General features: G+C 26.9%; 1 protein-coding gene across 1 annotated transcript in view; it reads left to right on the forward strand.

Moving 5' to 3' along the window:
* Nucleotides 1–4,800: 4,800 nt before the first annotated feature.
* The window catches only part of LOC121113760 (V-set and immunoglobulin domain-containing protein 2), a 445,858-nt gene continuing 434,915 nt past the window's right edge, over nucleotides 4,801–15,743 (forward strand). Inside the window, exon 1 of the mRNA XM_071886825.1 lies at nucleotides 4,801–5,007. The gene's annotated coding sequence lies outside the window, so the exon portion shown is untranslated. The remainder of the gene's footprint in view (nucleotides 5,008–15,743) is intronic.

A 15,743-nucleotide genomic window follows, 5' to 3' on the forward strand; every position in this document is an offset into this window, starting at 1 on the left:
TTAAGCCATAATGTATCATTTTTAATATACTTAATTGCAAATAATATGAGCAATTATTCTTCGAGTATAATAAGGATTTAAACATTCAGAATTGGATATTTTATGCAAAAAGTATATATCCACAGTCATATGCTTAATATATTACATGTTACATCAATATATTCATTTATATGTACTTGTACAATACGAAAACTTGCAAATAACATATCCAATAATTATCTCATTTATTTTTTAAATGTAAAATAATCAAATACTGACTAAAGAGAAAGTAATATACGGATATCGATTAATTATATTTCTTCATGGAAAATGTTCGTGTAAGTCTTATTGAAGATATAATATTTATAATATTATCCAGGAATTCATTAAACATGTTTATATGCAGTCATTTAGTAGTGTTGCATAGCTTACTTTATTTATTAATGGTACATTTTATATGCTTATTAGACTCGATCAAATACATTTATGATATGTATGCAGATATACATATGTTTTCTAGAGAGCTAGGAGAGGACAGGAGGGAAGTTTAATGTAATGCTGAACTAATGCACTTCTTTACATCAACTTTATATTATTTTGAGACAGAAAAATTATTTAAAAAAGAAAAAGAGGAGACCCCTAAATATTTTAACTACATTATAATGAAAGGAGCAAGTTGTATATCTAAACATATATATAATTATATCATTCTGAATTTAAAAGAAAAACAAAAAACAAAAACACCAAAAATAGGCTGAAATTTATCATTCAAAAATAAATGTTAACACAAAGATGATCTATTAAAGTTTAAACTACAATGGGCTTCGGTAGTGTGTCAAACTTTCGCTGAAGATCAAAATAAGTGATGTATCTCAATTTGTTTCAAAGTTATGTCAATTGTGCTTTTTTTTTCGTTTTGTGTTATATTGAGCTCTAAAAATTTAATGCATATTAAACATATACATATATTATCTTCATTCCAAGTTTTATCAAAATTGATCCGTAACTTTTGCCGTAATCCTGGGGACTAACAAATAAAGAAATTAACAAACAAACAGAGGCAAACAAGTCACTTCTGTTAAATTTTGATAGTGGAATTAATAAAAAAGATCACTAAACGTTTTCCTTTTGATAATCTTTAATTTTTTTCTACGTTTTACGCATCAGAAGGAACAAAAATTATTTTTTCATTTTACAAATAAGCATTGTAATCCATATAGGAGGAAAAAGTTTTACATCATTAAAGTCGTTACCTCTGTTGTATATCGAAATATTTTCCGTAAAATGAAACAAAAGCCCCAAAATCAGTTGTTAGTTTGCGAACGGATCCCAATTATGTTATTATGATGAAATAATTATTTGGAATTGCTCACAGCTTCATAAGAGCTATTTTGAACTCAACCAATTTATGATTGGAACATTGACAAGGGAAGAATAAGCTAAAAAAATTGATGGCGGACTTCCAACATTGTAACTATTTGTGTTAGGTAAGTAATGACGATCGTAGCTATTACTTTTGCAAATACCGAGTAGTCCAATACAATCTGATCCCTTTGAATTTTAAACTTCAACAAGATATAATTTATTAACTAATATTTGAATTTCAACAAAATTAACACTATTAATAATTAATGTACCCGTCCTTAGTGGCAATGATGTTGCAGATATAGTACTCTGTCATGGCGTCCCTGAGCTGTCTGACAATTGCTTTGAGTGCCTTGGTGTTTGGATAACACACACTGCAGACTTGACAGGCATTGAAAAGGTTTAGTTGAAGGAGTTGGCTTAAGACCTGTAGGGGGACCAAATGTGTAAAAAAAAAGGTTGAAAATAACTCAAAAGAGTCTTGTAACAGAAGAGATGGATTTCTTTCATGGCTGATGTCAAAAGTAGCTTCTCCCCCACACAAGTTATTACTTTTACACAAATATGACTTTAATCTTGTGGTGGGGAAAACGGGTTTTTATTTTTTGCAAAGTTTAAAAGAGTACTCAACTGTAGGCACTAATCTTTTTACATAGGTTAATGGTACTAAAACTGTAATATCAGTTTTAGTAGTTGCTTTGAAGTAAGATGGTACATTCGGGAGTATTACTATCTTACAAAATAATATTAATTATTGTTATAATTGAAACCAAATATAATTTAAGCAATATTATACATTTGCAATAGTCTAATGAACATATATACATAATTACTTATAACTTAAAATATGCTAGGTTTAATAATAATATTGTATATTTTCTGTAATTATATTACAAAATAGGTAATTAAGATAAAGTTAATACTAAATTTTTATTTGAAGGCTTTTTAGCATTTTTATTTTGTTGTTTTATGCTTCTTTTTTTATTGTTCTTACCTATTCTTGTCAACTTCCCTCTCTTTAGTTTTCTAGTAAAAAAACCACGTAATATCTTAATTGGTAAATTCTAAGCATTCATTAGCACGTTAATTTTTTAAAGTTGGAAATTTGAATAGTTTATTTTGTTTTTTCATTTTGATATCATGATTCTTTCATTCTTGAAAATGGAAATGTAAGATGTTGTAAGTATAAAGTAACTACGTTTGAAAGGATAAATAAAAGTCTACAGCGTAATATTTATAATTTTTTGACTAAGTTATAAGTTTGATAAAAGTAAAATAGAAGGTCGATATGGGAGTACTTCCTTCTTTGTGTTTGCTATGTAAGGAATGTGATTTGTCTTATTTTTTCCAGTCACAGCTGCGTGTAGATAATTTTACATAACATCATGACAATATAGCAGCCCTCATACTCTACATAAACATTCTTCGAATTGTCCGGGTTATCATGCATTTTTCTCTTTCTTTTTTAACACACCGTTAGGGTTTATCAAGATCTCACTGAATACTTGTCCAATAAGATCCATTTAACACTTCCATAAACTTAAATAATTATCTATAATATCATAATAAAATAAAGTTTGATTTTATTTGAAAGAAATACTTGTGCTTTAGATAAAAATTTATGAAATTACTTTAAGGTGATAAATAATTTGTTCCTTACTTTTTAAAGTAATGAACTTTTTATTTTTATGATTTGGTATTTGTCAAAGTTATAAACCAATTGGTAAGATGAAAATCACGAGATCAATACTACTACAAGTTAGTAGTAGTTGAATATTACTCCATAACTAACTATGCGGCCTCTTTAAATTCACCTTTTCAATTGAATGTACAAAAAGAAGGGAAGAAAAAGTTTTATACTGCATAAAAAAAAATGACAAAAGTTGATAAAGTGACATCATCTGTGAATTAATAATAAGTGACATTTTGCGTGAGAAAAGGATAAAAATACGACCAAGGTTCTTTACATAACTTACGTAAAGAACTCTACATTTCACTATACTGCATTATAAGACTTAAGTATTTAAAAAATAATACTTGCTAAGTGATATTTTTATAATGTTTTTCTTAAAATTTAAATTTTATCAGTAGCAATATAAAATTATTAAAATCTTTGTGAGTATAAACTTTAAAAAAAGTACATGCATGTAGAAATTACTAAACTGTATTAATTATTCTTTCCTATTTAAAAAATACAATTATTTAAAGTAAGGGAATACTAAAGTTATCAAAGAAATATCTGTCAGTTAATATTTTGTCTCTCAAAGTTATATACTCGACAATTTGGAATCTCTTGTTATCAATTGTGACTTGTATATGAAATATATTTTTATTGTTTGATTATCTAATTCATTTTCAGAAAATACACTTTTTTATTAAACATAACATTAAATTCAGAGATAAGACCAATGCTGAGGGTTGAAGGTACGCATTACTCTTGACAAGAAATAGCTAATACATCACTTAAACATGCTAAAATGGAAAAGTTTCAGCTTATCTATAGTATTACCATAAATTGGATTTCGCTTCTTGATTTGAGAAAAACAATCAAACTGAGAATTATTCTAATGTTTTCTATAACAAATAAAATTAAAGCTAAGTTTTATAACATTAAAATTATCTTTATTACAACTATTAGATTGATATAATAATAATACTAAACAAAATATAAAAAAATTTATGCTCCTTGATTCAGATTGGAGTATGATGATTTTAGACCGATAAACATGAAAATGATTTTTATCACCCCAAATTTTGGACTTTGTGTTTTTTTTTACATTTAAAACAAATAAATAATGACAAAAATTCGACCCTCAGTTTGAAACTGAAATAATTTACTCATATTAGATCCCAAAAATAAAAATTATACTTTATTATAAATTAAAGACATACAACTTCATCACAGAAAAAGGGAACTTGAAAAACAATAAAATGTAATTCAAGATTCGTCTATTTTTTTTTTTTTTTGTATATTTATGAAACTATCATGCTTTATTGATGGAAGATATAATTATTTTGTTTTTTGTCGATGAAAGAACATAAATTTTCTGTTATTTGAACGATTCTGAAGAAAAAAGTAATAAAGAACAGACAATCTCAAATTAAAAAATAAAACTTTGCAGACTAGTTAAATGTATGCAAATTGTAATGAATTATTAAAGATATATCAATTTTTCAACCTATGACTATTAATTTAAAATGTGTATTCTACGTATTTGTAATGAGGATAAGGTTTTATTTCAACATTTACTTAATATATTTTGAAAATAAAGCAAAGCAGTGTGATATAATGGTTAAGTATAATCCAAACATTTGCATTGGGAAAAATTTTGATACTACCACAGAAAAGAAAGAGGCGCTTTCCAGAATACTGTTTATGAAAAAGAAGGGAAATTGGAAAAGCCGCAAAAGCGCTCTCCTTCTTTTTTTCATACAAAAATGTATTAAAAAATTATTAGTATCTTCTCTCTGTTAGATGAAGAGTGTTTTATTCGTGTTATTCCTTCCCTATTTTTGATTAAAATAGCGTCAAACAAGTGAAAATAAATATCAATAAACCACTTTATATATCTACATACATTTAGTAAGAATTGAATCCAGTGATTACATATAACTAATAAAATTAATTAATTAAAATAGGTGACAAAGTCTTTCATCACAAAGGTAAGGAAAACCACATATATAAATATTTGCAGAGCTGTAATATATATATTTGATTCATCATAATGAGTAGATCATTAGGCACGTAAATATGTACATGCCATGTAGTGTTAAAAGTTGGGTAACAAATTATAAAAACTTTGTTTAAAGACAAATAAAGGGCAAATCACTTTACAAAGAATACAGCAATGTTTTTTTTTTTGGTATTGTGGAGATTATTTTTGTAAATTTTGAGGGGAATTAAATTGGTTCAATGAGTTAAAAAATGCAAAATTGAAATTTCTAATTTCCTTTGAAAAAGGGTTACAACATTTACAACTAGTGAAAATTTAATTTTTACTTTGTTTTGCAACAATGTGCTTCAAAAGATCACAAAATTTCCTGTTTGTGGGGATTTTTTGTCAATTCGTTCTTGCAACTATGATTTTAAGAAAATGAGTTTGAAAAAATGCTTGTAGATGGTGCACAAAAAATTAATAGCCTTTTTTCCCCAATCTATTAAAACCTGATATCATCAGATAAGGAAAAATTGTCACGAATAGAAAAAAAGTTGATCCCTTGTGCACAGCGATAATAAAAGCACATGGATTTTTTTTAGTTATATGTTTATAATATACATTATTTTTAGGATTAAAACGTCATTAGCAAATTTAATGACTACTATATTTTGTAACGCTTCATCGACAGGTTGATTTTTTTACATGCTCAGAATAGATTTTTATTCACAATTCAAAAATTGGATTATTGTTAAGAGTCTACCAAATTTTCCGACAATTCCTAAACCATCGGTCAGGACCATTCAAATACCGTTTCCATATTCAGTGAAGAACAATTTCATAAACAAATAAAAAAAAATTACTTCTTTTAATTTTTATAAATTACAGATAGGGAAAAAAATACATAAATTTATCTTTCATAATTGAATTTAAAAAAATTAAATTTCTCTCCCTGCTCAGGTGTCAACTTATTTCTATTTGGCTCATATTCGACAGTTGAAAGGTTCTCCATTGTTATATATTTAAAGTCCACCTCTTCGTCCCTTGGCTTCTGATCTAATTTCAACTGCCTCACTGATAAAAAAAATAATACTTGCAACACTGACAATAGGCTATTTTCTATTAAATTATTGAGTTTATTATGCGATCCCTTGGAATTGATATATGATAAACCAGTACTCGAGTCCAGACTCACGTCTTTTTTGATGGAGTCGGGAAAGAAATTGATGGCTCAAAATAGACTTAGGAAATCTGGACTCGACTTTAGTTATGTTATAAGCAATGTTATTCAACGAGCATACAAAAAATGAAATATTTAACTGACATTTTGAACGCCTCATGATACAATTCAAATGTAAAGGGTACTAAAAAAGTTGTTACTTTAATTTTTTCTTTTACAAACCTGCCAATTTGTGTAATCTTTCTACTTACATTGTTTCCTCCTTTCTTTTCTTTTTTGAAATCGTCTGAACTATTTCATTAATTTGTAACCGTAATTTTATTTCTAAAAATATAACTCAAATAAGGTATATTATCTATGGAGAGGTATCGGCGGAATCAGTAGTGTTGAGCCAAATTCCAATAACTGATACTTACAAAAAGTATAATTCTTGCTGATTCTGATACATTGCTTCACCCCTGATCATTGTGCGTTATAGACGAATGACATAAAATCAAAGACACAATTAATATTTTTCCCTGAGGTGCCTATTTTTAAAGGTAGCACTAATTTCAATACTTATTGATATATATTATAAGGGAAATATTTTGAAAGGATAGCTTTGATGTGTAATTAAAAAACGAGCTTTCTTTTACTAAATCCCCAGTTGAAAAAGTTTTTTTACAAAAAAATTAAAATATAGCTTATATAATTAATATAGTAGTTTAAAAGTATATTTATTTTTCAATAAGTAATATAAAAGGTCTTACTAGTTCAGCCTTTTCCTTAAAAAAGCAATGTTTCAATAATAGTCTATTTATTTAAAGGGAATACTTTTATGTACTCGTACACTAAATAAATAAATATATGCATAAACAAATGTACTGCATATTATCTGATGAATAGAAATATGTTTATTATAAAGATATACTTACATATATATGAACATTAAATGTTCTATTACCACTCAAACTTTTTTGCATTGCTCTTTTACATATCCTATGCAAATTAACTTGAAAAATTGACCGTACACTGATTTTATCACTATAAATTTTCTAACTTATATTATTATAAACTTTTTCTTTTTTGGAATTAAAGGCATACTTATTTTTATAAAACAAATTACATGAATAGTATAAAATATGACCAAAAGATTGTGTAAAATTTTGTTGTTGTTGGTAATCATAATAATTTATTTTTAATTTCCAAGCCTCTTGTTATTATTCCTCAATTCTTGTAGTGAGAACATCTAAGTATAAAGGGTATGAGTTATGAAAGACAGACAGTAATACAGATGATTGTTTTGGGAGTTCTAAGTCCTAGTTTGACTCATTGTGGAAGGGAGCATTGAAAGTGGAGGATTTCCTTACTAGGTCCTTCCAAGTTCATCTAATAAAACGGGAGGGATGAAAATGAATCTGCTTTCTTCTTAAACGTGGACTTTTTATTTTATTACGAAAATTGATAAAATATTTTTATCCCTAAGTGTACCTTTTTTTATCAAAAAAATTACTCAAATTATAATATATATAACATAGTTAAGTTTTTAAACATCAACAGGTCCAATGGTTATATATTTTTTACTTTTTTGCATCCCACTATTAAATGTCTTTATATGGATGGGTTTCTTATATTATCAAAAGCCACAATGTTTTTTTGAGCATTTATCATAATTATATCTACGTTAATTATACATTTTATAAGGTTTTTTGGAGAGAAAAAAATATTTTCTGTTATTTAGGAATATAAATATCTCGATTCATTTTACATCAAAAAATGATTAAAATATTCAAAATATCAGAATAAATAATGATGTCATCAGGATTTGACATTTTACTAGAAATATATATATTGAAACAATAGTTACTCTATATTTCTTATAAAAGTTCTAAGGTTTTTAAAATGTTATTTGATTAATTAAAATTGATCTGAATTTAAAGATTTAGGCCACTAATAATATTCTCATTATCAGAAAATATATTATTACTGAGGTGGACAAAATCCCCGTATATCTTTCATGTTAAAATATGAAATGAGACTGGAGAAAGAATAAATTGAAATTTGTTAATATAATTTTCTATTTAATATTAATTAATTAGATATTCTCTATTTGTTTTGAGTTATAGATAAAAATGTAATTGAAAAGGAAAGAAAAGTAAGGTGTAAATTGCAATAATTTTTATCAAAAGGTACAAAAAGTTATTTCAAATTAACTCAAAATCACAACATAATAAGAAATTATATACTAATGTAACTCTGATTTATGATGATAATATATCATAGAATAATTAATTAAGTAATTATTCAAATGTAGATTATAGTTAAGTTATATATTATTCTGTATATTTTTCCGCATTTAATCTTTAATTTTTCCTTGTTTTTTGACAATTACAAGAAATGAATATATTTCTTTTGAAATATTCCGTTTTATAATTTTGTTTTTTAATTTACTGAAAAATATTTTAGTCAAATACATGCCCATTGAATTGAATAAAATGTTTAGTACCTCATGCACTGGTTATTTAAATTTGATGATAGTGATCGTATACGTATAAAAGTTATATGTAAAATTCATCTAGGTGACATATGAATACGTGACGATGTTTATGAAAAATTCGTGATGTCGAAATAAGAAGTACATTATTAAAATGACGGTAGTATTTTGGTTAAAAGGGTGTCAAAGGAAAAAAAACTTTTTTTAAATAAAAAGATCATCAAAATAGAATATTGTTTTTATATTCATTTTTTCTATTTTTTTCTACATCATTTTCTCAAAAATTGTGAAGATTTATTTTAAAGTACAGTGCGGTCGAACAAATCGTGTACAAATATATTCTTGAAAGATATGTGTGTCTTGTGCAAGAACCAGAATAACTACAAGTTCAACGTACATAAGTTTTTAGCTTAAAATATAAGTAGCTTTTACAATATTATCTTGAAACTTATGTGGAATGCCTAGTTAATGAAGAACTCCTGTCCAAAGTTAGGCTACTTTTTTGTTTTAGTTTTGCCTTTGGCTGAGAAGTTATCCTCTATGAAGTTTACAATATTAATGATCCTTTAATATTTTAGAAAACAAGAATTTAGCTGAACATTGCCCCTGTTTTGGTCTAATTAGGCCAATGGACATTGCTACCAGCTCTATTCAAGTTCAAATAGGCAGATAAATCAAGTTTGGAGCTTTTGAGCCATATTTTTATTATTTTTCAAAAACAAGTTTGGGCATCTTTTATTTCAACTTTTAGAACAGAAAAGAAACTTCATTTTTTTTTTAAATAATTTTATTGATATCTAGTTTCAATCTTGACATATAGAGGCAAAGAGTGAAAGAGTTGCAGTCCTTCTAGGAGTCAATTTGTCAATCTGAAAGACCATGGACATGGAGAAGTCCTCCAGAACTTTTATTTATAAAGTAAAGGCTATGATCAAGCCCGGAAATTGCCTTCAGAGGAAAAAAAGTAGTAGTGGATACAAATGTACAAAACGATTGTTATTTGGCCAAAAGTACCAAAGAGGTTTCCCCTATCAATAGGACAAAGCCCCCGGTGGGGGTCATGATGTTGGGTATGGCGGCATCTAACAGCAAGGCAATGCCTCCGTATTGGTTCCCAAAGGGTCTCAAAATCAACACAGAGGATTATCTGAAGGTAATCAACGAGGTTGTAAAGAATAAAGGTAGTCGAATAAAAATTTGAAGACTTGTACTCTTACAGTTCCTACAAAATAACCTTATGGCAAACATCAAACAAAGTGTTCTTTGCTAATATAGATAAATACGTGCTATTAGGAGGGTAACAAATATCAAAAATAAATAAATTCCATCCTCAACTCTAGTATAATTTTTGTATAAGTTACATAACGCCCTCATAAAAAATTATTCTCTTGAATTCGATCTGTGTAAGTTTGGTTCACGGACACTCTTATAAAATTAAGTGTACATTGTGTATCAGATTGAATATTATAATATTGTTTCATTGTAGAGAAAATAACATAAAAGTATAAAATGAAGCCATGATTGTATGAATGTAACGCTGATGATTTGTTTAAGAGGTAATAGTCATTATAGAGTAGAATTGAGGATAAGGAAGAAAGTTATTCCTGACTATGCGGATACGAAGTTGGACATGTATTTAGTTCATTTCCCGCATAGTGCTTAATCTATTGAAACGTCACGAACAAGTTAATCTGTTCTCCTCTCAAGCATATTTGAAATGGTCAGAGTTACCATGTTTCTTTGCAGTTTCTTTTTACAGATAATATCAGTAAAATATACAAATCGACATCAGAGTAATTCTTCTTTATATAATTGCACAATATGTAGTAAAGTTCTGTTAATTTATTTTATCTGCAACTAATTTTATGAAACATTATGACAGCTTCAAACATTCTTCAAATTGTGAGGGTTTTTTTACAACCCTTGTAGAGTATATGGACAAAAACAATTTACTGGGTTTTATGCAGTAATTTTAATACTTTAATGCTGACTTATACTTAATCCGTGCAACCCTATCTAAATAACTAAAGGAAAATAAAAAAATATTGTGCACGGTCACTCTTCCAAAACCTTTAAACGAAAGTCATATTTCTATTTTGCCGAAATATCATATTGTTGAAGAGACACTATCATTCCCATATATGTTACTCCAAATTAAATTATATGCCAAGAATTGCAATCCTTATGTGTTCATTAATTAATATTTGATTCATTTTATACTCCTCCTCTTTCCTAAACATTTTTTTCTCCTTCTAATGTAATTATTGATTGAATTGTTGTCATAATTTTTGTCACAACGGTTCTCATAGAAGTTTGAGCCAAAAGTTAGAGAATTTATATTATAAAAAGAATCAATTTTTAATTTATGAACACTTTATTGTTGAAATTTGTGGGAAATAATTAAACACTTTATGGTTACTCGTGAAAGTATCTGTCTGTTAATGTGGGCATTTATCAAAATGTCCTAGAACAAAAATTTAAATATTTCAACATGACATGATGATGTGCAGATCTGTAATTACTACTGATATTATTCAAACAATTGGAACCTCATGAAAATGCATGAAACTTTTGAAATAATTTATTTCATCCAGTAATGTGAACGTTTAATATCAGTTCTACATACATTATGAGATTACTTCTGAAAAAGTTACGTATTCTATGACATATTTTTATATTTATTTATAAATATGAATTTGAATTAAGATTTCTTCCATCTAACCCAAAAACATGTAAGAATTAATTATGCATCACTTTTTTAATATGTATCGAATATTGCACTGCTTTTTGCATTATTTAGAAAATCTTAGATTCTCCTTAAAAAACCTTTTTAAGATAATAAATTAGTTAGAATAACTCATTAAAGGATGCATGACTTTCCCAATGCAAAATATTTATATTGTCAAATAGGTAAATTAAAGTCCAAAACGAATATAATTATGATTAAATATGATTTATAGTATGTAACAGATTTTAAACTGTTTATATTTGTGTACCATTAAGAAAATATTGAAATATTCAAGTACATCAATTTTTTCAAATTGAAAAATTAACCGGTAAATACAAAACACATTTTTTGCATGACCTTTTATAAATAAAAATTGGACCATCCCCTAATCAAGCTTTTTGTAGCAATAAATTATAATTTGCATAAAACCAACAGTATAGGTATCACATTATGATAATAATTAGTGTTGCTCTGCCCAACCAAAAAAAAAAAAAAAAATAAAATTTAATATCTTATATATATGTATATAAGTCTTTTTTGTGTTACAAAATATAAAATAGTCTGACATTTATCAAGTAGACGCAGAAAATAACCTAGCATGTTCCTATGATATTTTTGGGCCCCGAGGCCATTAAGAGGCTATATTTGAGTGAAATAAAATATCTATGTTTCCTCTCTTCTCACTCAGTGTCTGCAATTTCGGGTAGTCTATACATTAAATAAATCTATTGATATAAGTAATTGTATAACAGTATTGATAATCTTCGGGCCTATGCTACCGCCCCCTCCCCTAATGATGAAAGCTAGCAACGTTCCTGTTGATAACTATATAAATATTCCTCCATAGTAATTTTCAGAGGATAACATACGCCATTATATTTTAATCAAAGACGTTCGATAAAGTGTGTTACTCTGAATAAGGGAGGTCGGTGTTAGTTTTCATACTTAATATTTAACTGTATCTTCGAGTAGATAGTATTAATATTATATAGTTTCAAAATTCAGTATCAATAAGACTGTTAAATTATATAAGTAAAGTTATATTGAACTCTTGTGAAACGTATCTCTTTGCTAAGAAAATGAATCTAAAATGTAACGCGGTCATTTTTAAATTTTGAAGATTGTTTAAAGGGAGAACTACTTAGCTGTCATGAATTGGAATGCAAATATTATCCAAATTTTGGTTTGGGTATATCAAATAAAAAAATGTTAGTAAGAGCAAGAAATTTTAACGTATCAGCAAGCAAGGAACTCAATATTTCAAAGTTTTCTCTGCCATCAGGTATGACGTCTTTTAATCTTTCTTGACATTCTCATAGATATAGTTTTTACGCTTACAACAATTTAATTCCTATTAACATCCTTAGTCAGAACGTTTTACTAGATTAACTGCAATAATCTAAGAAGGTAAGAAAATATATAACAAAATACAAACTGAATCTAGCTAAACAATGGCAAGAATTACTTCCATGTCGATCTTCATTTATTCTCATTACCCAACGAGGACATACACCTAGAATTCCGCATAAAATCATCTGTGTTTCTCTATGTCATTCATGAGTAGACCTTATAATTAAATTTTATCTATTCATGAATGGAAGTATTCCTAACAGCTAACATGCTCGTAGTGATATCTTTTTTTCCACACAAGATGTTATTTTTTATGATACTGTAGTTATAGTCACTGCATCACGTTTTTTCATTTTCTTTTATACCATATGCAATTTTTTCTTTCCCTTGAAGAATGTATCTAGTTCATTAAGATAAGAGGGTAAATTAAAAGTGAAGGAGTAATATTCAGCGCTCACAGCGCTACATTTGCATGACCAATATTTTGATAAAATATTGATCACGTGTTTTTTGTGTCCTCATTTGTTTTATTGATTTTTGAGGGCGGGAACAACAACAAAATTTGGAAGCTAAAAATACATAGGAATACAATTCTATTGATCAAAGCTTTGAAAAAAAACTCTGCTTAGATTATATCTAAAAAGAGAAACATATTTGTTTAATGTCATACTTTTTATAATTTTAGATATTATATTAACATTTCGTTACTAAAAATCAGCTTATATTATTTTAGCAAAATGAACATATAAGCCTTGATGAAATATATGAAAAATATATACATAACAGAATAACATATAACCATAAAAGTATATACTTATTACTGATATATAATTTACATTGAATAACATTTATTGACTCTACTTCTATATCTAAAGATTTCCCTATATCAATATAACTACATTAAGAGAAGATATTAGTAAAAAAATAAACTTCATTAGTGGAAAAACTTATTATGAGCTCATTTATTGTATTAAAAACTTTAGTTATTAAGACGTATTAAATTAATGTATGATATATTTTTTTATATACAAAAGTATTTATTCAAAAATATAATAGGAAAACGGATTTCAATATGCATAAAAAAATTTCATGTTATTTGACATTTTTTGAGTTAGTTACTACAGCCACAAACCATCCGTTACTTCCCTGGATTGTGTTTATACAACATTACTCCAAATTTCAATAAACTATGTTTACTTGGTTCGAAAAAAATATCATCCAAAGCCCATTTTAAGTTATAACTGTAAATGCAGAGGCTTGTGTAGGTTGATTTAAGGTGATAAAAAGAGAGATCATACAAAAAATATAGTGATTTTTTAATAAAAGATCAAAAATTGTAAAAAAAGAAAAAAAAATTAAATCAATAAAAGGTTTCCAAACATTCTGACAAATTTTTTCAATTTTGTTAGCTTCAAGTAATGATGGTACTTAAATACCTATATTTTTACTAGTGGTAATGTGAAAAGTTGTAAAGTCACTACTATGTACGTGCAGATACTGCTTTAAATATTTGTAAGCCACATAGTTTTCATCTATCCAATCTTGCTTCTTTTCACAATACAATCAAAAAAAATCTCTGAATATATATATTAAGTTATCAATCCAATATTATGTCAAATTGGCATTTTTGAAAGTACTACAACTATATAACAATGATTGTGTAATCAACCAACCTATTCAGACATAAATATGGTATCATAGAAAATAAAATGAAATATTAAATTATACACCGTTTTTTATAATAAAAAGTAGAAACTCTAAAGTAGATTTCTTTTCCTAAACCACTACCAAACTTTTTTTTTCTTTTTTGTGGCTTATATATTTTTATATTAAAATAAGTATTGACTCTTCAAAATATATTCTTCCTTATTTAGTACTTTTTTCCCCATAATAATAAATATACATGCACACCAGTGCTGTAAATATTTGAACAAAATCTTAAGAAATCGTCAAAAATGTGTATTTAAGAGGAATTGATATTAGTCACATTTGAATAAAGAAATTAATGGAAATACAAATTATATAATCATATACATGCTATATATAAATGTGTGTATACACATGAGTGCAGATAAAATCGTATAATCCACATATCACAATATACATAATAAACCTTGAACTCCAACGACATTCAAATCATTCCTAATGTAAGTACTACCTATTTCTCTCGTGGTTGGTATTAATTTCCCCCTAGAGCGTTTTCAACTGCAACACAAATAAACAGGCAGCTAAATCAGGGTAAAGGCTACGTACAAAACTTTAAAACTAAAAACTTCAAAAGACGTCAAACAAAAGCGCTCTATAGATAGATTTTATGACATTTTTTTCTTCATTAAGCAAACATGTGTAACATTTATTAAATCCCAAAAGACGGCATCTTATCTATGATGACGTTTGATTAGATCAGCTACAAATACGACAACATTGTTATTGTTTAGTTCAAAATATTCTTCTAATACACATCAGGGAGCACGGTATACTTTGTAGCCGATGACTCATTGTTTGAGATTGGCGCGTTTTGTTTTATTAATATTGATCAATAAATTGTTTTTTTTTTAGATTTTATATGTATTTTTTAAATCTAATCTTTAAAGATAGATCTTCTACAATAGGATTGATTTAAATATTTTTGAACGTCACAAGAAATTAATCTGTCATGAAAATATAACTGGTGAGTATATTCTAACTGAAATAAATAGGCGAAACGTACTACCCTAATTCTCCTTTCAAAGAATGAACAATTTGAATAATTCAATGGAAATTATACTCATTCCTCTGACAAGTTTAATTTTGTTTCAATTATCAATTTTATTATAAGCCTAACTTGTATGTAAAAGAAAAAAGTTAGAAACTTTTATAAGCAACAAAGAATGTAAATATTCATATATATTCAAATTAGAAGCGGGGAGATAAAAAGAAAATCAATGAGGTTCTTAATCATTCACAAAAAAAAACTTTCTGTTTACAAAATATAGGAGAACGTATACTATATACAGTATATATATATGTGTA

The sequence above is a fragment of the Lepeophtheirus salmonis genome, chromosome 2 (genome assembly GCF_016086655.4).
Source record: "Lepeophtheirus salmonis chromosome 2, UVic_Lsal_1.4, whole genome shotgun sequence".
Lineage (NCBI taxonomy): Eukaryota > Metazoa > Arthropoda > Copepoda > Siphonostomatoida > Caligidae > Lepeophtheirus > Lepeophtheirus salmonis.